The sequence below is a fragment of the Microcaecilia unicolor genome, chromosome 5 (assembly GCF_901765095.1).
Source record: "Microcaecilia unicolor chromosome 5, aMicUni1.1, whole genome shotgun sequence".
Taxonomy (NCBI): domain Eukaryota; kingdom Metazoa; phylum Chordata; class Amphibia; order Gymnophiona; family Siphonopidae; genus Microcaecilia; species Microcaecilia unicolor.
This window is the reverse complement of record NC_044035.1, coordinates 335,418,761-335,443,521: the sequence shown is the minus strand read 5'-3', so window position 1 is coordinate 335,443,521 and position 24,761 is coordinate 335,418,761.

Sequence of the window (24,761 nt, the reverse complement as noted above, 5' to 3'; positions counted from 1 at the left end):
ACCAAACCAGGCCCTTAGTGCCTCTTGAGTCTTCACACAGATAATCCAAGATGCTGAAAATCAAAAGTACCAATTATCGGACCATATATTAAAGTAAGCATTTGTGTGTGTTGAGGTCTTTTCCTCGTTTTTAAAGAAGTATTTTGTTAAAAAAATTATCACTGGACTCTTCACTATAGCATTTGGATTATCATTTGAACGTAGGCATAAACATCCTGCAGCAGTGGCTGAAAATATCTTACAAGAGTATGAAAGGGAATGAATGAATCATCGACCCCAAAATGTCCTTAGGTAGGTAATCCCTTTAAAATCCAACCCTTAATACAAATGTTCTACCCTTAATACCAGGAGGAAACAATGGATTGTCTGTCACCAGAGAGTGGTGGGACAGCAGTGAATCTAAATGAGAAAAAAAGAGAATCCCAATAAAAACAAGTAGTGTTATTGATGGACAAAGATCTGGAGACAACCATCTATACTTTCGGGGCAGACATATTAAATATTTCAAATGGGAGGTCCCTACCATCATTTGTTCCAAATGCACTTAGAAAGAAAAAGAGGACTGCAAAGCAGCTAAAACTGTCTGCGAGAAGTCAAATTAAGTAGCCCTTCATTTTAGCCCTTCATTTTAGTCATATCAACTATGATGTAATCCATTGGGTTGGTCGTGAGCCCTTGAGCCCCGGCCGAGGCCTGCAGATCGCAGACCAAGGCCGGGGGGAGACCGACCCACCACTGCATGCCCCCAACTACCCAATACCCCTAGCCTACCCCTCCCCTCAGGGAGGGGAGAAAGGAACACAGGAGCCCCCCCATGGGACCCCAAGGTGCCAGCCACGCTCTGTACACCAGCCACCGGGCAAGGGAAAACGAAAGAACTAGAGTAGGGCCACACCCTCCCAGGGGCCCAGCGCGGGACAGGGCCGCTAATACAGGAGGGCCCCTGTAACCACAGGCGGCTGTGGAGACAACAGCCCAAAAGGCCCCCCTCCTGACCCGGGGATCCCGCAGCCCGGGACCCCCTCCCCAGGGCAGAGGGGAGAAAGAACACACCACCCCAGGTGCAGCAAACAAAAGGGTAAACTAGGCCCCAACCAAATACCAAGGGAAAGACACAGCAGAAAAAAAAGAAAGGAAACCTCTGACAGAGCACCCAGAATACAGAGGCAGAGCCACAGTACACAAAGGGTTAAACTTACTGAGCCAGCAAGCAGGAAGAGGAGGGAGAGAGATCCTTCAGTAAACAAACAATCAGAGAGAAAGCTGCTGACCAGCAGCCTAGTACATCATCTGCAAACAATGCCAGTCTGTATACACAATTCCCCACATACACATCACTAACATCAGGATTAGCCCATATTGCCACAGCAAAGGGCTCCATGATCATCACAAACAAAATGGTGAGAGAGGGAAGCCCTGAAGAGTGCCTCTCGTTAAGGCAAACAAACCAAAGTTGCCTCCATTAATGCGGACACAAGTTTTTGGTGAAGCATAAAATGCCTGAATCCACCCCCAAAATATAGAACCCACACCAAATTTCTCCAGAACTTTATCCATGAACAGCCAATGCATTTTTAATGCGCATTAAACACTAAATGAGCGTCAAACGCTAATGCATCTACAGTGATGTATTGGTGTGTTAGCGTTTAACGCTCCTTAACTTTAAAGGCGCCTTAAAAACGCCAACACGTCTAACATACTCCCTAGAGTACTACATTCAGTTCTGGTTACCTTATCTCAAAAAAGATATAGCAGAATCGAAAAGGTTCAAAAAAGAGCGACCAAAATGATAAAAGGGATGGAAACCCTCTCATATGAGGAAAGGCTAAAGAAGTTAGGGCTCTTCAGCTTTGAAAAAAGATGTCTGAGGGGAGATATGATTAAGGTCTACAAAATCCTGAGTGGTGTAGAATGCATAGAACGAAACTGATTTTTTACTCTATCAAAAACTACAAACACTAGGGGACACTCATTGAAGTTAGATGGAAATACTTTTAAAACAAACAGGAGGAAGTATTTTTTCACTTGAACAGTTAAGCTCTGGAACTGTATGGATCACTGTTTCTTCACCTAGAGATGAAGAGTGGGGCAAACGATGGGCGATCAATAATTTTTTGTTGCAGAATGGTGAAATCTGTAAAGGCTACCATGCTGTTCTGGCTGATTATTTAGACTAATATGAACTCTGGACCTTCTTTGGGAATTAATTGGGATGTGCTTAAGCTGTGACCCCACAAAGCATTACCCAACTCTCAATATACTTCAACCACTCTTTTATATACATTAGAGAGTATTACTTGCATTTTTTAGGATCCTTCAGATTTCCCTATCACCACCACACAGGCTAATAACGTGAGCCAGGCACTTTTGTGGTGGGTAGGTATTCCTCATTTGATCCATTTAATTTTACTTTTAACAAAAATTTTTTTCTTATATTTTATAAAAATCAAATTCAAATTTCCAAAAAAAAGCACTTAGCTTCAAAACTGGAGCATGGCTTTACATTCTTCTTTCATTTCAAAAGATTTTATCACAACTGATCACTCATCTCGGAGGTTTGCACCGACATGAATTCACGTTTCGCAACTAGTGCTGTATCAAGGTATATCTCCTAGAATTAAAAAACATATATTAATCACTGATATTTTAGCAATCCTCAACAATAACTTTCGCAATAAAAATACCTCAAACGAGTCTGGAAACAATTCCCTACTTTCTCTTTCATGTTTCAAAGATGGCCGTGGCGTTCTAGCTATTTAAATAGGGGAATTTCTCAAATCTTACGTCAGTATTTTACTAGCACCAATCCCAGAACTCCAACCATTAACTCCTCCCCTTTCATTAAATTACTGACATCCACTCGATCAATATTAATTGAAAACGTTTTAAATTATAAAGAACAATCATGGATTTTTTTCTTTAAATTCTGTACAACCTAAAGGTTTAAATCGAGAGATTGAGTGGATGAATTCATGTCGGTGCAACTCTCCGAGATGAGTGATCAGTTGTGATAAAATCTTTTGAAATGAAAGAAGAATGTAAAGCGATGCTCCAGTTTTGAAGCTAAGTGCTTTTTTTTGGAAATTTGAATTTGATTTTTATAAAATAAGAAATTTTTTTTTGTTAAAAGTAAAATTAAATGGATCACATGAGGAATACCTACCCACCACAAAAGTGCTTGGCTCACGTTATTAGCCTGTGTGGTGGTGATAGGGAAATCTGAAGGATCCTAAAAAATGCAAGTAATACCCTCTAATGTATATAAAAGAATGGTTGAAGTATATTGAGAGTTGGGTAATGCTTTGTGTGATATCGTAATACCCCCTCTATTAAATAAGGATACCATAGTAGGTGGGTAAAGCTGTGACCCGGCACTATTTTACTAAAAAAGCCAGTCAGCGCTCCAAGGTTCATTTGGTTTGAGGGGCTCAATGCCTTGCCCGGATTTGCTCTTTGGAGGCTCAGCATAAAAGTTCTCAATCTGTGGCGGTCCTTCGAGAACTCCAGGCCACTAAATTACAGCTTGATATCCTTTACAGTGAGCAATCAACTTTGGCCAGGGCTCATTTGAAACTTAATCATTATTTATTTTTATTTTATTTATTTATGGCATTTGTAAATGATATTATCCCGAGCAAGTTCAGGTTCAATGTGGCTCACATAAAATATTAAACTAATTGACAACAAGTTCAGATTACATTACATTAAATATACATTCAAAGCTCATGATAGTACAATGCAATTAATGAGAATAATATAGTAGAATAAATAAGAATGAAATATCTTAAAGATTATCCAGTGAATTAATCATCTTCGGCATTGAGAGATAAACCTACCAAGTAAGTTTTTAATAGTTTACAAAATGTAAGACAGTCATTTATATGACTTAATCATTTGGGAAGGGAATTCCATCTTTTAGTGCATTGGTAGAAAAGGGAAAGGGGATGGGACTTGATATACCACCTTTCTGTGGTTACAATGAAAGCGGTTTACATATTATACATAGGTACTTATTTTGTACCTGGGGCAATGGAGGGTTAAGTGATTTCCCCAGTCACAAGGAGTTGCACTGGAAATTGAACTCAGTTCCCCAGGATCAAAGTCCGCTGAACTAACCACTAGGCTACTCCTCCACTTCTAGAAACCAGGATTATAGATTTTTTTTGTATCATATCTTATTACAATTTGAGAAGTGGAGAACTAGGAAGTCTCTAGAATTTCTGGATGCATTATGTATTGGTAATTCAATGGTGGAGAGGTAGCATTGTATGTTAAGGAGGGCCTTGAATCGAATACACTAAAAATTCTAGAGGAAACGAAACACATGTTGAAATCCCAATGATTGAAATTCTATGTGTAAAGGGGGAAAGGATAGTGATAGATGTGTACTACCGTCCACCTGGCCAGGATGAAGAGACACACAGGATCTACAGATTTCTTACAAAAAAGTCTTTTTAAAGACCATATTTCTTCATCTCACTGCACCATCGTTCATTGACCAATTGCTGTTTTTACATATTTTATATAAACAGGGCTGGTGCTTGGGTCTCTGGCGCCCCCTGAAAACTATCAGTTGGGGCACCCCCATAAACTATCAGTTGGCGCCCCCCTCCTGGTCCAGCTTCTCCTTTCTGTCTTCTCCCTCCCCCCTTCTTCCACCCCACACCCTTTTTCAACCCAGTGCCTTAAAAGGTGAAGAACAAACATTTTTTTTCTTTTACTCAACAGCTTTTTAATTTATTTGAAAGCTACACATATACAGATATAAATATCATGAAATAAAACTGAATATCACTAAAATTGCTTTTAAAAATTATTGTAGCTACTGGAAACAGCACTAATAAAGGCTATATTTTGTGCTTCTTTTTCTTCACTGTTCTATACAATATAGTAATCCATGGCCAAATTTCAGTGAGTATATCCTGTTTACTGATGGCTTAATCTTTTTTTTTTAAATTTATTATTTATTCATTTAATCAAAATTTACAAGAAACTTCTTGTTTAGGAAAGTGTCAATCAAATAGGAGTGGCTTAGTGGTTAGAGTGGTGGACTTTGGCCCTGGGGAACTGGGCTCGATTCCCACTACAGGCACAGGCAGCTCCTTGTGACTCTGGGCAAGTCACTTAACCCTCCATTGCCCCAGGTACAAATAAGTATGTAAGCCGCATTGAACCTGCTATGAGTGGGGAAGCGCGGGGTACAAATGTAAGAAAAAATAAATAAATAAAGATCTTTTACACAGGAAAATAAAGAGAAGAAAGAGCAATTAAATCATTACACTTTCAAAATTCTAAGACACTCAAGTCCATAAATGGAGATCCAAGATTTCAGGAAATCTAAGGGAGAAATATAACAAAGGAAAAAATAAAGGAAATTAATCTCTGCTAAGAAATTGTGCACCTTCTAATGTTGCCTCTCCAATTTAACTGAGGCTAAAAGCGATGATACATGAGCAGGTTCAGTAAACATATACTTCTTGCCCCCCAGCCTTATTATGCACTTGTAGGGGTATCTAAGAAAAAAGATACCCCCCAAGTGCAAAACTTCGGGCTTGAGGAACAAAAATTGTTTCCTCCGTCGTCTTGTCTCTTTCGAGACATCAGGAAATAGCATAATTTTAAATCCCATAAAAAGTTTCTCCTTATTGCGGAAAAAAAGACGGAAGATCCCATTCTTATCAGGAATCAATGCGACTGTCGCCACCAGTGTAGCAGCAGTCGCCAACTGGGAGTCAGAGGTCTCAAGCAAAAGAGAAATATCCAACAGTTTTTCATTATCTGGATTAATGTTCCTCTCTGGGACATAGTATACTTGGGAAAAGGGTGGAATATCCTTTTCCAAGATGTTCAAAACTTCACAGAAATATCGTTTCAACATTTCCAGAGGGAGAACTGTTTGTATCTGATGGCTTCATCTTAACTGTTGTTGTAATCTGCCTTGGGAAGCCTGGTGTTATAAAGATTGGAAGTAAAATTAAACTCTTCTTTCATTGGGGTACATAGAATTTACATCTTCATCTCATCTCTTTTGTACAAATAGATTATTCTATTTTGAGCATGTTTCAGGGACAAGTGTTTTCCATAAGTCAAAACAATACAAAATATATTTTCTTTCATGCAGATCTCTCATTTGTTTTAATATAACTAAATGGGATTTAAGCCCCTAATGCAGTCCATTGGTTTCCTAATATTTTGTCTTTGGGATGACTTATACTTTCCAAAACCTGCCCCCCCTGCTGCAGTAATGTCGCCATCCACCTTCAGGAACCTAGAGTCCAACCTTGCCTCCCGCCCTGGTGGTGTAGTGGCCTCTGCGGCTGCAGGGGCAGGAAAGAATCCCACGCTTTGCTGCCCGCTGCTGCTACTCCATCTCTGGCGCTCTCTGCTTTTCTCTTCTGCGCTGTGGGCGCCACTGCTGTGTTTTCCCAAAATGGCTGCTGAGAATTTGGCAGCAGTCTTGGGAGACTGCCGCCGGAAGCCTTGGCAACCATTTTAAAATTATGGCAGGGCCGTCTGCGGCACAGAAGAGAAAAGTGGAGAGTGCTGGAGACAGAGTTGCGGCAGCGGGCAGGAAAGAGTGGGATTCTATCCTGTCCCCGCAGCTACAGAGACCACTACACCACCAGGGCGGGCGGCAAGGTATTAGTATGTGGGAGGGGGATGGCGGCATTGCTGTGGCGGTGTAAGCAAGGGTATGCATGGCAGTCTCTGGTGCCCCCTGAACGCTGGCGCCCCCTGTCATGCATACCCTGCTTACGCGTTCCGCTGGCCCTGTATATAAAGACTCTAGAAGCAGGCTAACTGCCGAAACATGGTACTGTGTTGAGTGTTCATCAATAACTATTTATCATCGTTTGAAGTCTCCTCGTTTGCTTCTGGTTTGCCTGGTCTATTTCCCACTCCTTTCTGTACTGTTGTTATTTCTTCGTGTGACCTTTGTGTTTCCCCACTCTGTCGGACCCTCACCAAATATTTGGCTTAAAATGGTACACCATGAGGCATATTTTCAAAGCACTTTGGGAGGCTAAGTTCCATAGGTTTCTATGGAACTTTGGGAGGCTAAGTGCTTTGAAAATATGCCTCTATGCGACACACTCATGTGTTTTGTGGTAAATGCCAAATCTTCAATCTTTTTCTTTTTTTTTTTTGGAACGGGCATGACTGGGGGCAGAGAGTGAGCAGTCTTTCACTAACCAGTTGGCACAGCTATATTAACATACACAAATAATGCATCAGCCCTTAACTACAATATGGGTGGCAGTAAGTACTCATGGGATAAATTTTTGTAATGGCTGCATGCTATTGGCTTCAAATGTATATAATGAACCAGGGTCCCACTGAATAGAGAACACAATGAGAGAATGGCTATATCCAAATCAACACTCGTAAATCTAAATAAAATTAATATGTGTGTGGAATAATCTCAGAGTAAAGTCTCACCCAAGCGAAGCTACACTAGCGCGATTTATGCCTCTGAGGGTGGATAAGCTTCTCAATCATTGAATAACTCCACAATTTTTAAATATTTTGGTGAGCAAACACCCAGTGCTCAAATTATAAACAAAAACCTCACACTCAATAGAAATAACCATTCTCTCATAGTCTCCCCTAGTCTCCCTTCGAAGGAAGATTTAGATTTACGAGTGTTGATTTGGATATAGCCATTCTCTCATTGTGTTCTCTCTTCAGTGGGACCCTGGTTCATTATGTACATTTGAAGCTTTTATAGCACCAGTGGTTTATTCTGGGATTTGTATTTATGCATGTTATTGGCAGCATTAGCGCATGGCCATCAATAGAAACAATACAAAGGACATTTTTATGAGTGCAATAAAAATGACTTTAGTGTGCAAGAAAAACCTGCATAAGAGCACACTAAGGGCCCCGTTTACTAAGCCGCGTTTGTGTCTTTAGCATGCCTACACGTAGCATGCATTCTAACCATGTAGGCGCCTATAGGGATATTGTAGACACGTGCATGGTTAACGCGTGTCAAAAAACGTTAACGCGCCTATAACGCTGCTTAGTAAACAGGGCCCTGAGGCCACTTTTTACCACAGCTTAGTAAAATGATCCCTTAGATTGTAGCTGACAGGAAATACTGTACGTGAATGTAACTCACCTTGAGTACTACAGAAAAAGGCGTGAGCTACATCTAAACGGAAGAAAATAGCCATTCCAGCATTCCTGAATGAATTTCTTCATTGAACTTTTATTATTTTTTTTATTTATACTTTATTCAATCTACATTTATGCAATGAACATAAATACACCTTTCAGCAAAAAAATATCATGAAAATGGGAATTACTTCCCTTAGAAGAAAAGAAAAACCTTAACTAATTATTCCACATAATTTGATCCAAGAACTAGGAAATATTCTTAATTCAAAAAGATAAAAGTAAATTAATACATGTTCGAGCAGACAGGACCTGGTGGGATGAACTTTTATTTTTAATAAAACATATTATTTTCCAGTTTCTATGCCCATGAGATAATAAGATAAAGATAGTTGTCTTGATACAGCTGTGTCTTTTGAAAGGATTACGTGTCCCTTTAGCAATTCTAAAATGTTTTCTTTTCAATGACTTTGTATTTTGGTGACAAAGTACATGCAGTGTCCCCGTGTCGCTTGTAAAATTTTGTTAATGATTATAATTTAGTGCCCCAAATGAGCATTTAATGTAGATTTAGCAGGGCAGTTACAGTTTCTAATTAAATATGAGTTGATGGGTAAAGGAGAGCTTATTGAGCATTTAAGGGAGTAAACCTAATAGTCACATAATTAGTTGAAAACTACATAATCAGGAAATGCTCAAATGTTATCCTTATTAGTACATTAACCTTGGAAGGAATGCATAGATAAGTTTAATTAAATATCAAAACAGCCTACAGCAAGTTAATTAGCTGTCAATTTATTGTTAAAATACCAGCATCTTGTTGAACATGTAATGTAAAGGCAGTCTACAAAAATTGCATTTAAGTAAAGTTCGAATATCAAGTTTACTATATTATGTTCTTAATTTTTCTCTACTTGAAATGGAAAGAGATTAATCTAACTTATTAGATACAGATTTTTTTGAGGTCGGGGAGCACCGTTAACAATTAACATTCCAGAAGAAAAATATAGCAGATTAAAACTGCTTCTACCAGACATCTGTGGACTGAATAATAAAGAGTCTTGGAAAAAAAATATTCTAAAACGTGTTCATTTAAAAATACAAACCAAGAGCCTCATACACCACAGGCAAGCAAGGGAAAATAACGGGATATGAAGCGATAGAATTTCACTAACATAGTAAAACTAGTACAACCATTTACATCCTTCTGCTGAATGGACAGCTCACGATAATCCACCTACTGTGTTTTTGTAAAAATAATAGTCTAGCACTTCTACTACTACTACTACTACTACTTAACATTTCTAGAGCGCTACTAGGGTTACGCAGCGCTGTACAAATTAACGAATGACGGTCCCTGCTCAGAAGAGCTTACAATCTAAAGGATGAAATGTCAAGGTGGGGTATATGAGATTTCCTGAGAAGAGATGTAGTGATTAGGTGCCGAAGGCGACATTGAAGAGGTGGGCTTTGAGCAATGATTTGAAGATGGGTAGGGAGGGGGCCCGGCGTATGGGCTCGGGGAGTTTGTTCCAAGCATGGGGAGAGGCGAGGCAGAAGGGGCGAAGCCTAGAGTTGGCGGTGGTGGAGAAGGGTACTGAAAGGAAGGATTTGTCTTGAGAGCGGAGGTTACGGGTAGGGACGTAAGGGGAGATGAGGTTAGAGAGGTAAGGAGGGGCTGCAGATCGAGTGCATTTGTAGGTGAGTAGGAGAAGCTTGAACTGTATTCGGTATCTGATCGGAAGCCAGTGAAGTGACTTGAGGAGAGGGGTGATATGAGTATATCGGTTAAGGCGGAAGATAAGACGTGCGGCAGAGTTCTGAATGGACTGAAGGGGGGATAGATGGCTAAGTGGGAGGCCGGTGAGGAGTAGGTTGCAGTAGTCAAGGCGAGAGGTAATGAGAGAGTGGATGAGAGTTCGGGTGGTGTGCTCGGAGAGGAAGGGGCGAATTTTGCTAATGTTATAGAGGAAGAAGCGACAGGTCTTGGCTATCTGCTGGATATGCGCAGAGAAGGAGAGGGAGGAGTCGAAGATGATACCGAGGTTGCGGGCAGATGAGACGGGGATGATGAGGGTGTTATCAACTTCAAGCTCAGACCTCTAAAGCCCAGAGACCCAATTCTGAATTTTATGTCTCAGTGAATAACAAAACAAGTTTTTGCTTTAATTCCGCCATAATTTTTTTGGGGGGGTTGCTTTTGTTAAATTTAGGGCCCTTTTACTAAGCCGCATAAAAGTCTATGCATGCCCAACACACACCGAAATGGAGTTACTGAACAGCTACTGTGTGGCCCCTGTGGTAATTTAATTTTTGGCGTGCATGCGCTACGCGCGTCCGAAAAATATTTTTTATTTTCTGACACACATCAGCTACGCATGCCAAGTGGCATTTGGCGTACATAGGTCATTACCGCCCGGTTACCATGTGAGACTTTACCATTAGGTCAATGGCTGGCGGTAAGGTCTCAGAACCCAAAATGGACGCGCAGCAATTTTCATTTTGCCGCACTTTCGGCAAAAGTTTTTAAAAAGGCATTTTTTCCAGGTATGCTGAAAAATGATTCTGCGCACACACAAAACACACGTCTTTTTACTAAGACCCCCTCAATTGGCTGCATCACTCTAAGAAGATGCATAAATCTGTTAGTTCAGGGACTATTCCGTTCTGTCCCATACAGATTTATTTCTCTGTTCTGTTCATTATGATAGATAAAGCAGAATACACAAATTTGCCAATAAATTCCATGCTGAAATCCAAGTGTATTCTGTACCAACGCATGCAACTTAATTGGCTTAACAAGCTAATCAGCATTGTTAACAGCATTTAACAAGCAATAATGAGCACTAATTGGCAATAATTAGAATTTATGTGCACAACTCTCTAAGCGTATTCTGTAATGCACTGCGCCTAAATTTTAATGCATGCAGGCAAAAAGGGGAGTGGTTATGGGCAGGAAAATGGACGTTTCATGGGCATTCCAAAATGTATGTATGATGTTATAGAAAATGGCCCTCTATGCCTAAATCTACGTGCTGGGACTTATGCCATGGTTTCATTGGTGTAAATGGAGTTGAATAGTTTTAGGCGCTAGGATATCAAGTAAGTGTATTCTATATACCATGCCTAAATCTAGGCACCGCTTATAGAATACACTTAGGTGGAAATGTTTTCCATGCAGATTTTCTAGGCACTAGATATAGAATCTAGCCCTTAGCACCCAGTTTTTTGGTACCTAGGGCATAAGCATCTACAACCACCCAACATGTGCCAAAATGGAGTTACTGCCTGACTACTGCGTGGCTCTTGCAGTAAATTCATTTTTGGCGCTTGTCCGATACGTGTGGCCAAAAAATAATTTTTATTTTCGGAAGCGCGTATCGAACGTGCGCCAAGTACTATTTGACGCGCGTAGGTCATTACCGCCTGGTTACCACGTGAGACTTTAGGACTAGGTCAATGGCTGGTGGTAAGGTCGCAGACCCAAAATGGATGCACGGCCATTTTGATTTTGCCGCACGTCCATTTTCGGCAAAAATTTTTAAAAGGCCTCTTTTACAGGCATGCGGAAAAATGGATCGGCGTGCGCCCCAAATCCGTGCCTACACTACGTCAAGCCATTTTTTAGTGCACCGTAGTAAAAGGTGCACCTAACTTTTAGTGACCTATCGAACTTACCATTGTATCCCAAGAGTGCGCACTATTATCTGAAACTGACAAAACAGCAAAATGGCCCAAGAAACTTGAACAAAACTCAAATAAAGCAAATATTCCCATAAACAACAAGGAAAAAATATATATATAATAGAAAAATGTTCTGGCTGCCCGTCCCCATTCTACTCTTCAATTCAAATGCATAGCTTGAATATTCCAAGTTAAATTTTATCATTATTTGTAGCCTTTCTTTTCTGGGATGGGGAGTTAAGAATAATGTTGTTGACAGGCTCATACTATGTGAAGCTGACAAATGAAAGAAAAAGGGATAAACGTGGACTTCTTACAAACTTTCTAGGAAGCCAAGACAAAAGAAAAATGAAAAAAGTGTAAGCTTAACCGTGAACATATGAAAACAACTGATCAAGCCTTGGAATGGGATTTTAAGCCTTTGGTTGTTTTGGCTGTCTAGAAAGTGATGAAACAATAGAGGGAAACAAACGAGCTTAGAAGATGAAACACTGCATGAAGGAACACGAATGTCCACCTGTGTTCCAGAAGACAGCCTGCTAATGAAGACCCCGACTCATTTGCAAGGTGGCAAAATGTTCTCACCAATATTTCTGACAGAAAGATCAAATTATTCACAAGCTGATGAAAGAAAAGAAGGCGAGGCTAGCACACATCAAAATGCTGTTGATGAGGTAGACCAGAAAACAAAATTTCCTCTGTCCTTGGTTACAAGACTGTACAGAAGGCTTTTAAGATGACAATCCAGTTAACATAATCGAATGAAAGAGTTTATTTTAAAGATGAAAACAAGGTCAGTAATTAATATTCTGAATGCACTATCTGCAAGCAAAATACCTTTTCGCTTATTTGTGGTTGGTACGTGCATATGAGAATGGAAATGTTCCTTTTATGTAACTAATAGATTGTTAAAGATAGAATAGACTTACTTATTTTTGTACTATACCTTTTACATTATGATCTGTCCGTTCAATATTCAATGCAATTTAAACAGCGAGGATAGGCTTCTGGCACTGTTCCCTCAAAGCTGGGCAGATGTCCTGCCAGTGGGGGTTGCTGTTTCATTATCACATTTTCAATAGTGAAGGATAGGCAAGCCCTGCAGGACTTTGGGGAACCTGGTTGAACCTAACAATTGAAAAGACAATATTGAAGCACCACCCCCTACTGGCAGCAATGTAGTTGGAGGAATTCCGCTCAGATTAGAGGGAACAGTGGTTCCTGGCCATTTAAATCGTTTGTCCAGGCTAAACGAGAACATTCAACGGCAATTAAACAGCCAGTGCCAGTGAATATTGCCTTTTAACCGCCACCCCTAACTGGTGAGGTTAGGAATGGGTCGGGAAAGAAGTTTGGGTAGAGTGACCACCTAGCCAGTTAGCAGCAATATTCCACCCTGTAACTGGCTAGGAACTTGCATAAAGTTAGAACAGGAAAACAACTGTCCTAACTTTATGCAGTGAAGGTAAACAGGCACCGGTTTGAATATCAACTGGTGCATGGTTACCTTTCAGAAAGTGACTCTGGCTGCCCCCCCCCCATCCCAATCCCCCTCCCATCTCTGCAACAGAAAGAATCCCTCCTTGGCCAGACCCCCCTTTCCCAACCCGTGAAGATACAGCACGGTAGGTCCAGGTCCCCCCCCCCCCCCCCCCCCCCCCCCCACACACACACACAGCTCTCCCTGGACATACATTGAAGATCTCTAGTGGTTCAATGGTAATTGGGCAGGAGTGATGCCCACATCCAAGGTTGTTACAAAATGGCTACTGTGACCTCTAGAAGCAGCCTCCTGGTACTTAAAATATCACAAGTGCTTCAGGTACTACAGTACTTGCAGTACTGTGGGGCTATCACAAGCCACAGCAACCATTAGAGTTCATGGCAGCCATTTTGTGGCAGCCTCAGGGACCATTGCATGGGCGGAATGTGGGCATAGAAGTGTTATCCAGCTAGTGTATCTCAGTAAGAGGCAGTAAGTGGCCCCTACCTAACTCCTAGCAGGTACCACATGCTAATGAAAACATTAACAGAAGATCGCAATAAAACTAGTGGGGATGTCTCCAAAAGGTGCCATGTAAAATTTGCAGCTACTGGCATGGTAAAATCCCACATTAAGCTGCAGTAACTGCAAATCTTTGCACATTTTAGTAAAAGGGCCCCTATATTAGGCTGATATTAAAGAGGCACTTTTAGATAGGCTACATGTGTTTAAAAGGCCATTACAGATATGTAAATCAGGATACACGTATAGATAGGTATTTTAGAAGACTCACTACTTGCATAGGTAGAAAGGAGGCACACAGAGATTTTTAAAAAGATGTGTTTTAGGGGTGGTGCGGGCAGGCCTTGAAAGTACATGTGTATTCCACAACAGCAATATATACATAACCTATGAATATTTCAACATCAGCATTTATACTTGCTTTAGGTCACGTATAACTGCCTTCCAACTTCTTGTTAGGAACTTGGCTTTAAGGAGAGATTGTGAGGGGAAAGTACCTCTCTTGTTTTTAAAAATACCTAAAAAAAAAAAAGAGAGTTATTGGCTTCCATTGGACATACACTCTTATATGGAGGAGTGGCCTAATGGCTACTGCAGTGGGCTTTGATCCTGGTAAACCTGGGTTCATTTCCCACTGCAGCTCCTTGTGACCCTGGGCAAGTCACCTAACCCTCCATTGCCCCAGATAAAAAAAAAAAAAAGCTTAGATTGTGAGCCCCCTAGGGACAGAGAAAGTACCTGTATATAATGTGTACAGCACTGCGTATGTCTAGCAGTGCTATAGAAATGATTAGTAGTAGTATATATGTAATCAGTGGTGCTTACGTATAAAAGTTGCAAAACCACTGCTTATATATAAATATCACCTATATATATATTTTAGAAAAGACTAAGCATTCAGCAAGCCTTTTGTAAAACGTATAACGAAATTTAAATGTCCCAAGTTGGATGTCCCTTTTTTAACCTAAAGACCCAGTATAAATTTAGGGGTCTGTTTACTAAGCCACACTAGTGGCTTTCGTGTGGCATTGCCGGCACAGCCCATTCAAAGTGAATGGGCTGTGTCAGCACTAGCGCACAGCCAGCCGCGCTAGTGGCTTATTAAACACCAGCATTAGTGGAGGAGTGGCCTACTGCAGTGGAGGAGTGGCCTAGTGGTTAGAGCACCAATCTTGCAATCCAGAGATGGCTGGTTCAAATCCCACTGCTGCTCCTTGTGATCTTGGGCAAGTCACTTAACCCTCCATTGCCCCAGGTACAAACTTAGATTGTAAGCCCTCCTGGGTCAGAGAAATATCCAGTGTACCTGAATGTAACTCACCTTGAGCTACTACTGAAAAAGGTGTGAACAAAATCTAAATAAATATATGGAATGTTGCTACTATTGAAGATTCTACATGGAATGTTGCCACTTTTTGAGATTCTGGAATGTTGCTACTATTTGAGATTCTAGATGGAATGCTGCTAGTGAAGGAGTGGCCTAGTGATTACCACACTGGTCTTGCAATCCAGAGGTGGCCAGTTCAAATCCCACTGCTGCTCCTTGTGATCTTGGGCAAGTCACTTAACCCTCCATTGCCCCAGGTACAAATTTAGATTGTGAGCCCTCCTGGAACAGAAAAACACCAAGTGTACCTGAATGTAACTCACCTTGAGCTACTACTGAAAAAGGTGTGAACAAAATCTAAATAAATAGTATGAACATTTGAAAATATAATTTGAACATAATTTATTGAGAAGAGCTAATTAAAGTATGAAAAATAAAAACTTTGATAAAAGCTAGCTAGAAGGGCAAAGGTATCCTAATGGTAAGTATAGCAAGCGGTGAAGTCAGGGTTCAAATTCCACTGATGCTCCTTTACCCTCCATTGCCTCAAGCACATATTAGTACGTTCTTTACCAAAAAGTGCAATTACCTTAGCATGTGTTATTTATTGCAGGTCTCAATTTATAGTCCTCTAGGAAAAAGAAGTGGACCTAATAAAAGGGTACTTTAAGTGGCCGAGGGAGGGTCAAGCTCCTTATGAAGAACTTGCGTAACAGGGGAGCTCTGTAGAGCGTACCCAGTAGCTTAAGCCACAGAGCAGATAAGCACCTTTTTGTAACTCTGAGGATAACTACCCGTTGTTGGACTTTTTATGTAAAAAATTAGGCAAAAATTCTACAAAAAAGATTTATGCTTGGAGAGGTTTTTCTGACTTATGAAGACGCTCGCCAGGAGTTCATATTCAGAAAAAATACATTTTCGAAAGTGAACACTGAGCAGATAGGCATTCACTATTTGCATAAGTGAATGCAGAGCATCGGAAGTATTTTCCTTCCATATAATATATGCTTATACTTGAGAGATTTTACTTGCTATTTGTAGTAGTTGAATTATATTCTTCAGCAAGTACCAGTTGCGGTTTTAAGGTCTCAATTTATGCAATAGAAAACTTACTTATTAAACATGTGTGGTAAGAGCAGTAGCTGTTTGGTAGATCTAGCCCTTAGTAAGTCTTACTGTACTTGAATGTAACTCATCTTGAAGTGCCAATTAAAAGGCATGAGCTAAATCAAAATCCAAAATGTCTAGTCCTAAATTCTAACTGAAACTCAGTTTGCTAATACAGCTTTCTGAGAAGTTCCAAGAGAAGAGGACATTTCTCTGGTATGTGAACGCTATTTTGCTTTGTGCTTTGGGAATTTAAAGGTTGGGGTTTAAAGGAGGAATTGTAGGTTAGTGTTAGGCAAAATGAAAATATAAAAAGCAATTTTATCAACTAATCTCCATAGACGTTTTTACTTAGTTTTAAAAATTTTGTATCACAGCATTAACAGAATCTAGCAGGCAATGCAGAATCGGTTGGACCGCTAGATGACTGAGGAGTAAAAGGGGCGATCAGGGAAGACAAAGCCGTAGCGGAGAGATTAAATGAATTCTTTGCTTCGGTCTTCACCGAGGAAGATTGGGTGGGATACCGGTGCTGGAAATGGTATTCAAAGCTGACGAGTCAGAGAAACTTAATGAATTCTCTGTAAACCTAGAGGATGTAATGGGGCAGTTCTACAAACTGAAGAGTAGCAAATCTCCTGGACCGGACGGTATTCATCCCAGTACTGATAGAACTGAAAAATAAGCTTGAGGAACTATTGTTAGAAATATGTAATTTATCCTTAAAATCAAGCGTTGAACCAGAAGATTGGAGGGTGGCCAATGTAACACCGATTTTTAAAAAAGGTTCCAGAGGAGATCCGGGAAATTATAGCCCGGTGAGTCTATTGTGTATCTGGATTTTCAGAAGGCGTTTGACAAAGTACCTCATGAAAGACTCCAGAGGAAATTGGAGAGTCATGGGATAGGAGGTAGTGTTCTATTGTGGATTAAAAACTGGTTAAAAGATAGAAAACAGAGAGTAGGGTTAAATAGTCAGTATTCTCAATGGAGAAGGGTAGTTAGTGGGGTTCCCCAGGGCTCTGTGCTGGGACTGCTGCTTTTTAACATATTTATAAATGACTTAGAGATGGGAGTAACTAGTGAGGTAATTGAATTTGCTGATGACACAAAGTTACTCAAAGTCGTTAAATTGCGGGAGAATTATGAAAAATTACAAGAGGACCTTATGAGACTGGGAGACTGGGCGTCTAAATGGCAGATGACGTTTAATATGAGCAACTGCAAAGTGATGCATGTGGGAAAGAGGAACACGAATTATAGCTACATCATGCAAGGTTCCACGTTAGGAGTCACTGACCAACAAAGGGATCTAGAGGTCGTCGATGATACGTTGAAACCTTCTGCTCAGTGTGCTGCTGTGGCTAAGAAAGCAAATAGAATGTTTGGTATTATTAGGAAAGGAATGGAAAACAAAAATGAGGATGTTATAATGCCTTTGTATCGCTCCATGGTGCAACCGCACCTCAAATATTGTGTCCAATTCTGGTCGCCGCATCTCAAAAAAGATATAGTGGAATTAGAAAAGGTGCAGAGAAGGGCGACAAAAATGTTAAAGGGGATGGGACGACTTCCCTATGAGGAAAGGCTAAAGTGGCTAGGGCTCTTCAGCTTGGAGAAAAGGCGGCTGAGGGGAGATATGATAGAGGTCTATAAAATAATGAGTGGAGTTGAACGGGTAGATGTGAAGTGTCTGTGCTTTCCAAGAATACTAGGACTAGGGGGCATGCGATGAAGCTACAATGTAATAAATTTAAAACGAATCGGAGAAACTTTTTCTTCACTCATCGTGTAATTAAACTCTGGAATTCATTGCCAGAAAATGTGGTAAAGGCGGTTAGCTTAGCGGAGTTTAAAAAAAGGTTTGGACGGCTTCCTAAAGGAAAAGTCTATAGACCGTTATTGAATGGACTTGGGGAAAATCCACTATTTCTGGGATAAGCAGTATAAAATGTTTTGTACTTTTTTGAGATCTTGCCAGGTATATTTCGACCTGGATTGGCCACTGTTGGAAACAGGATGCTGGGCTTGATGGGCTTTTGGTCTTTCTCATTATGGCAATACTTATGTAGCTTATATAGGCAGGCTTTATAAAATCAGTCCTTTGGACCCCCACTCCATAACCAGGCTGGGTTATCAAAATATGTACAATGGCTATTTATGTGTTGTTCATACATGTATTTGATCTAAAACAAGATTAGCATGATGTTCTGATGTTCTCTCATAGTTGAAGGTCCCAAAGACAAAGGTGACAATGCTATAAAGTGGTGCCTAAATGTAGGATACAGAAGAGTAGGGTGTATAATGAGTCTTTCAATGCAACACTGGGAGATCATAATGTTCCATAGGACATTTATTTATTGTTATAAAAACACCATGTAGATTCTAAGTGGTATTTTCACAACAATAAATATTTCTCCTGTGGAACTCTATGATCTTTTGGTGGTATGTTGGAAAAGTGATCATACACCCTACTCTTCTGTATTCTGTGTGATTGCCGTAGTGGTTGTCTCATTCCTCCATTTCGATGGCTTTCCCTTTTTTTAAACCTAAATGTAGGCACAACAAAGTGCTTAGAATCAGTTGTATAATGCTATTAAGGCATGCCTAACCCATTATAGAATAATAGCACAAAGCTGCTTTGGTTCAAAACTCTGCTGCCCGTCTCGTCTTCCGCCAGGGTCGCTTTACTCATACTACCCCTCTCCTCAAGACCCTTCACTGGCTCCCTATCCATTTTCGCATCCTGTTCAAACTTCTTCTACTAACCTATGAATGTACTCACTCTGCTGCTCCCCAGTATCTCTCCACACTCGTCCTTCCCTACACCCCTTCCCGTGCACTCCACTCCATGGATAAATCCTTCTTATCTGTTCCCTTCTCCACTACTGCCAACTCCAGACTTCGTGCCTTCTGTCTCGCTGCACCCTACGCCTGGAATAAACTTCCTGAGCCCCTACGTCTTGCCCCATCCTTGGCCACCTTTAAATCAGACTGAAAGCCCACCTCTTAACATTGCTTTTGACTCGTAACCACTTGTAACCACTCGCCTCCACCTACCCTCCTCTCTTCCTTCCCGTTCACATTAATTGATTTGATTTGCTTACTTTATTTATTTTTTGTCTATTAGATTGTAAGCTCTTTGAGCAGGGACTGTCTTTCTTCTATGTTTGTGCAGCGCTGCGTATGCTTTGTAGCGCTATAGAAATGCTAAATAGTAGTAGTAGTAGTAGTGGTGTGCTAAAATTTAGGTGTGACAGATTACATCAGATCAATGGCAGGTATAAGCTGGTATGCCTAAGAACACTTTGCAATATATGTATCTGATACCATTCTATGAGGTATGCACATTGCTAGACAGAATGTCCATCACATGCCCATTAATGCAGCCCATTTGTGGTTACACGCCATGCAACTAGCATATAAACTTTGTAGATTAGCACTAGCAGATATGTGTGTAAATACCAATTTGTGACATCATTCAAGCACATAAGTGCACCTATTCTTTAAATCTGTGCACACAATTGCCCCCAGATTCTATGAAGGTTGACAAAATTGGATGCAGATCCCAGATCAGTGCCCAAAATAATTAGATAAAGGGTTCCAGTGATTTAATTATTGGAATTATGAAGCACTTAATTGGCACTAATTATCATTTTGGCACCGATCTGGTTACACACTATTCTGTAACAAAGGGTGCATAAATTGGATCACATGCAACTCAAAAGGGGGCATGGACATGGGAGAAGCATGGGTACTCATCCCGAAGTGTTCATTATAGAATAGCATTGAGCACCGAAATTTTTGCGGCACCATTTATAGAATCTGGCCCTTGGTTCCTAAATTTAGGCGCTCTTTATAGAGTTGTCCTTAAAGATTTTGGAAAAACCTGCTCTAGTGTGTTTCATTGCTGTATTTTTGGTGCCATAAGCCATGAATCTGTCCAAATTCCTGGTGCTACTTCACCCACAGCATTTTTATTTATAATGTTAAAAAAAAAAGATATTAGAGCTAATAGGGGGGATACCCCACCCTGTTTTCTGTAAATTGAGCTCCATGTGCTTCATTATTCCTGTCAAACTAATGATAAGCAAACAGGCAGATAACCAAATACTGGGTATGGATGTTTTGGCAAATTCAAATCTTGTACTGCTGTTAATCCAAATGGTTTCCTCACAATCAAAGCTTATACGAATTTGTGAAGAAGAAATCACCACAGGGACTTACTCTATGAAGCCCTTTTACTAAGCTTCATTAGGTGCTAAGATGTGCCTAACAGCTTGAAATGGTGTAATTCAGGTTGCACTCAGGCATCCTGGTATAAGGGGCCATTTTATTAAAGGGTTGGCACGCGGCAATGGGCTTGCCATGTGCCAATCCGGAACTACTGCCAGGCTACTGCAGGAGCCTGGCGGTAGTTCCGACACCCAATGTGTGCAATTTCCGGTACTACGAAAATATATATTTTTTGGTAGCACTGGTGCCTACCCATTGGTACTGGTTACTGCCGGGTTAGTGCGGGAGCCCTTACCGCTACCTCAGTGGGTGGCGGTAAATGCTCCCCCCCAAAATGACCACGTGGTAAGCGGTTCACTTACCACATGGTAATTTCTTTGTAAAGCCTTTTACCCGCTGCGATAAAAGGGGGCCTCAGCGTGCATCAAAAACACGCACTGACGCTAGCGCAGGCCTCCTTTCACTGCAGCTTAGTAAAAGGGCCCCTAACTGTCAAATTAGTGTGCACTGATCTGGGTGCTAAAAAATATTTGCATTTTTCGGGAGGGTGAGAGTGGGCGTTCCTGCGCTAAACAGTTAGTGCAACCACATTAGCGCATGCTAACTGATTGGCATAGTATTATCGCATGAGCCTTTACCACCTAAAAAATGGGTGGTAGTAAATGATCATGCAGTATTTTTTTTAATTGACCGCAAACTAATGGCAACATTAGCTCATGGCAGTTAGTACAAACATTGGAAAATTGGCCATGTTACAGGTGCAGTAAAATGGCCTTGGTGTGTGGGAAACCTCCCCCCCCCCCCCCCCCCACCAGCCCACAAAGATGCACTAAAGCCACTTGCAGCTTAGTAAAAGGACCCATATAACAGGACGCTTTGGTGGTTTTGAGCATTAGTTTATCTGTGATGTCACAATAAAAATTATCAATGTGATATATACGGTTTGTGCTCCAGATATGGAACAGCATTCAGAGGATAGTATTTAGCTCACGCCAGGGACCCTTTTACCAAACTGTGGTAAACAGTGGCCTTAGCATATCTTTACATGGGCCATTCCTGCATGTTAAGGCCATTTTTTCCCACACGAGTAAAATGGCTGATGTTTCTATTTCCCTTAGTAATGACCACGTGATTAATTTCCCCATTAATGTGTAGTTATTACCGCGTGAGCCCCTACTGCCTCCTATTTTGTAGGCAGTAAGGCTTCCCTCATGTGCTATCCACATGCTAATTGGTTAGCTCATGGTAATGCATCTGTGTTAACCCATTAGCACAGAACATGCCCACTCTCTGCCTCAGACTTGCCCCCAATGTTTAAAAATAAATGTTGTCTTTAAGCGTATAGACAGTGTGCACCAACCCCAAAATTACTGCGGGATGCCTGAGCACACCTTACAGTAAGGCAGTGGCGTAGCTATGTGGGGTCACGGGGGCCTGGGCCCCCATAGATTTGGCCCTGGACCCCCCTGCCGATGACCCTCTTGACCCCCCCTCCCACCGCCAACCCGCCGTCGCCTACCTTTGCTGGTGGGGGACCCCAACCCCCGCCAGCCGAGGTCCTCTTCTTCCGGCGCAAGGCTTCGTTCTGTTTCTGTGAGTCTGACGTCCTGCACGTACAACGTGCAGGACTTCAGACTCACAGAAACAGAACAAAGCCTTGCAGATCAGCCAGTGGCCGAGAGAGTCATCGGCAGGGGGGTGGGGGTAGGGTCCAAGTTGGTGGTGGCAGCGGGGGGGGGGGGGGGGGGGGCTAAAATTTGCCTCCTCACCTCGGGCTCTGGACCCCCCTCCTGCCGAAGTCTGGCTACGCCTCTGCAGTAAGGTACTTTTAACTGCAGTAAGCATGCATTCGTTATTTTCTGCAGCTTAATAAAAGGATTAGATCCACCTAGATTCACATGGAGATAAGGGTGTAACTTAGGGGCATGTTTACTAAGGTGTGTTAGCATTTTTAACACGCCTGTAAATTTAAGGTGCGTTAAACGCTAACGTGCCTATATGTTTTTATGGGAACGTTAGCATTTAATACTCATTAATCATTTATACGCGTTAAAAAATGCTAACGCACCCATAGCCCTGCTTAGTAAACATAGGTCTTAATTGGCAGAACAAGATAAATTAGCATTTTTAACAGCACTAAACAAGCAATAACAAATGCTAATTGGCAATAATTACAATTTATACGCTGAAATCGGTAAGCATATTCTATAAAGAACTGCACCTAAATTGCAAAGCACACAGTTCAAAATAAACATGGGTAGATAAAAAGGGACATGTTTATGGATGTTCCATGGGTGTTCCAACAGTTATGCTTGCAATTACTATATAGAATACGCCCCAGTGCACCTAAATCTACGCGCATGGATTTATACCGGGTTTTTATTGGTGTAAATGAACATGCGTAGCTTTAGGCGCTGCAGTATTGATAGCGTGTATTCTATATACCGTGGCTTAATTTTATAGAATACACTTATTTCTGCTCATAATTTTTAGGCACCATATATAGAATCTAGCCCTAAATGGTTAAAGGAATTGGCTTGAACAGTCATCAGTTGCATTACATAGTAACATGAGTAACATAGTAGATGACGGCAGAAAAAGACCTGCACGGTCCATCCAGTCTGCCCAACAAGATAAATTCATATGTGCTACTTTTTGTGTATACTTTACCTTGATTTGTATCTGCCATTTTCAGGGCACAGACCGTAGAAGTCTTGCCCAGCACTAGCTCCGCCTCCACACCACCAGCCCCGCCTCCCCCCACCGGCTCTGCCACCCAATCTCGGCTAAGCTTCTGAGGATCCATTCCCTCTGAACAGGATTCCTTTATGTTTATCCCACACATGTTTGAATTCCATTGCCGTTTTCATCTCCACCACCTCCCGCGGGAGGGCATTGCAAGTATCCACCACTCTCTTGGTGAAAAAATACTTCCTGACATTTTTCTTGAGTCTGCCCCCCTTCAATCTCATTACATGTCCTCTAGTTCTACCGCCTTCCCATCTACGGAAAAGGTTCATTTGCGGGTTAATACCTTTCAAATATTTGAACATCTGTATCATATCACCCCTGTTTCTCCTTTCCTCCAGGGTATGCATGTTCAGGTCAGCAAGTCTCTCCTCATAAGTCTTGTAACGGAAATCCCATACCGTTACAAGACATAAGAAGACAGACATTAAAAACTGATTACAGATACTTTCTCAAAGAAAGCTAACTTAAATATAAGCTACATGTTGAAAGTAAGCAAAAATTTGTTTATTTTCCTTTAATGTCAAATTTTACAATGGGAAGGCAGCTATTTCCATTTCTTACTCATGGATACTAGAAAAAAGGAAAGGCATAGGGGGGAAAAATCCCTCTTGACTGGCTTTTGATTTCTTATCAATGACACTTTCTCAGAATTTTAACTCACCTCCCTCAGGCAAGAGAAGAGCACATTAATCTACTTAGCTATTCAGTACCTTGATAAGCCTGGGAAACCGAAGAATATTTAAGAAGGATAAAAATCTCACAATTCTTACAAAGAAAGGTCACAAAGAAACATCTTTACCATTTCTATTAATGCCTGCTTCCTTTTTTCTTCATGTGATGTTAATACAAATTGAGATACTTTTATGCCTTAGTAGACAAATCAAGGGTTATAGGGAACATATACACCCTGACCTAATTCAGCACAGAAAAGCTTTAGAAAACAGCAAATTTGACCAATCAGATTAGGTGGTGTAACCTTTACTTGCACACAGAAGCCCTCTACACATGCAAGACTAAAACATTCAGTGAAGCTTTTTCCTTACAACTTTTAATTTCTTTCACTTTCATTCTCTGCAAACATTTCAGAATCCTCATGAAGTATTAATAACCCACAGGTGCTCATTCCGAGGCTCAAGGAAACCCAAGAAAGAGTAACAATGAAAGATAAGAGGTATGGAATAGAAATTGTTTTAGCAAAGAATCAATGCAAAGCGTCAAGTCCACCATTAAATTACTGGGTGTTTCATTTGACCACTTTCCCATGAATTTAAATCAAATAGGCTAGCCAGTTCAATAATAATAAAAAAAGTGTTAGAAATAGACATTAAGCACAACCATGTTATAAAGTTCTGAAACTTCTGATTCTTAAAAAAAAAAAAAAAAAAAAAGAAAGAAACCCTTAGATGAAATGTTTAACTCTTTTTAACTGTGTGGCACCATCCATCACAATTTTAGACTTGGACACACAGTAATGTATAATCTCAGCTTGCTGTCCACTTGTAAAAATGGGAATAGACTTCAAGAAATGAGCAA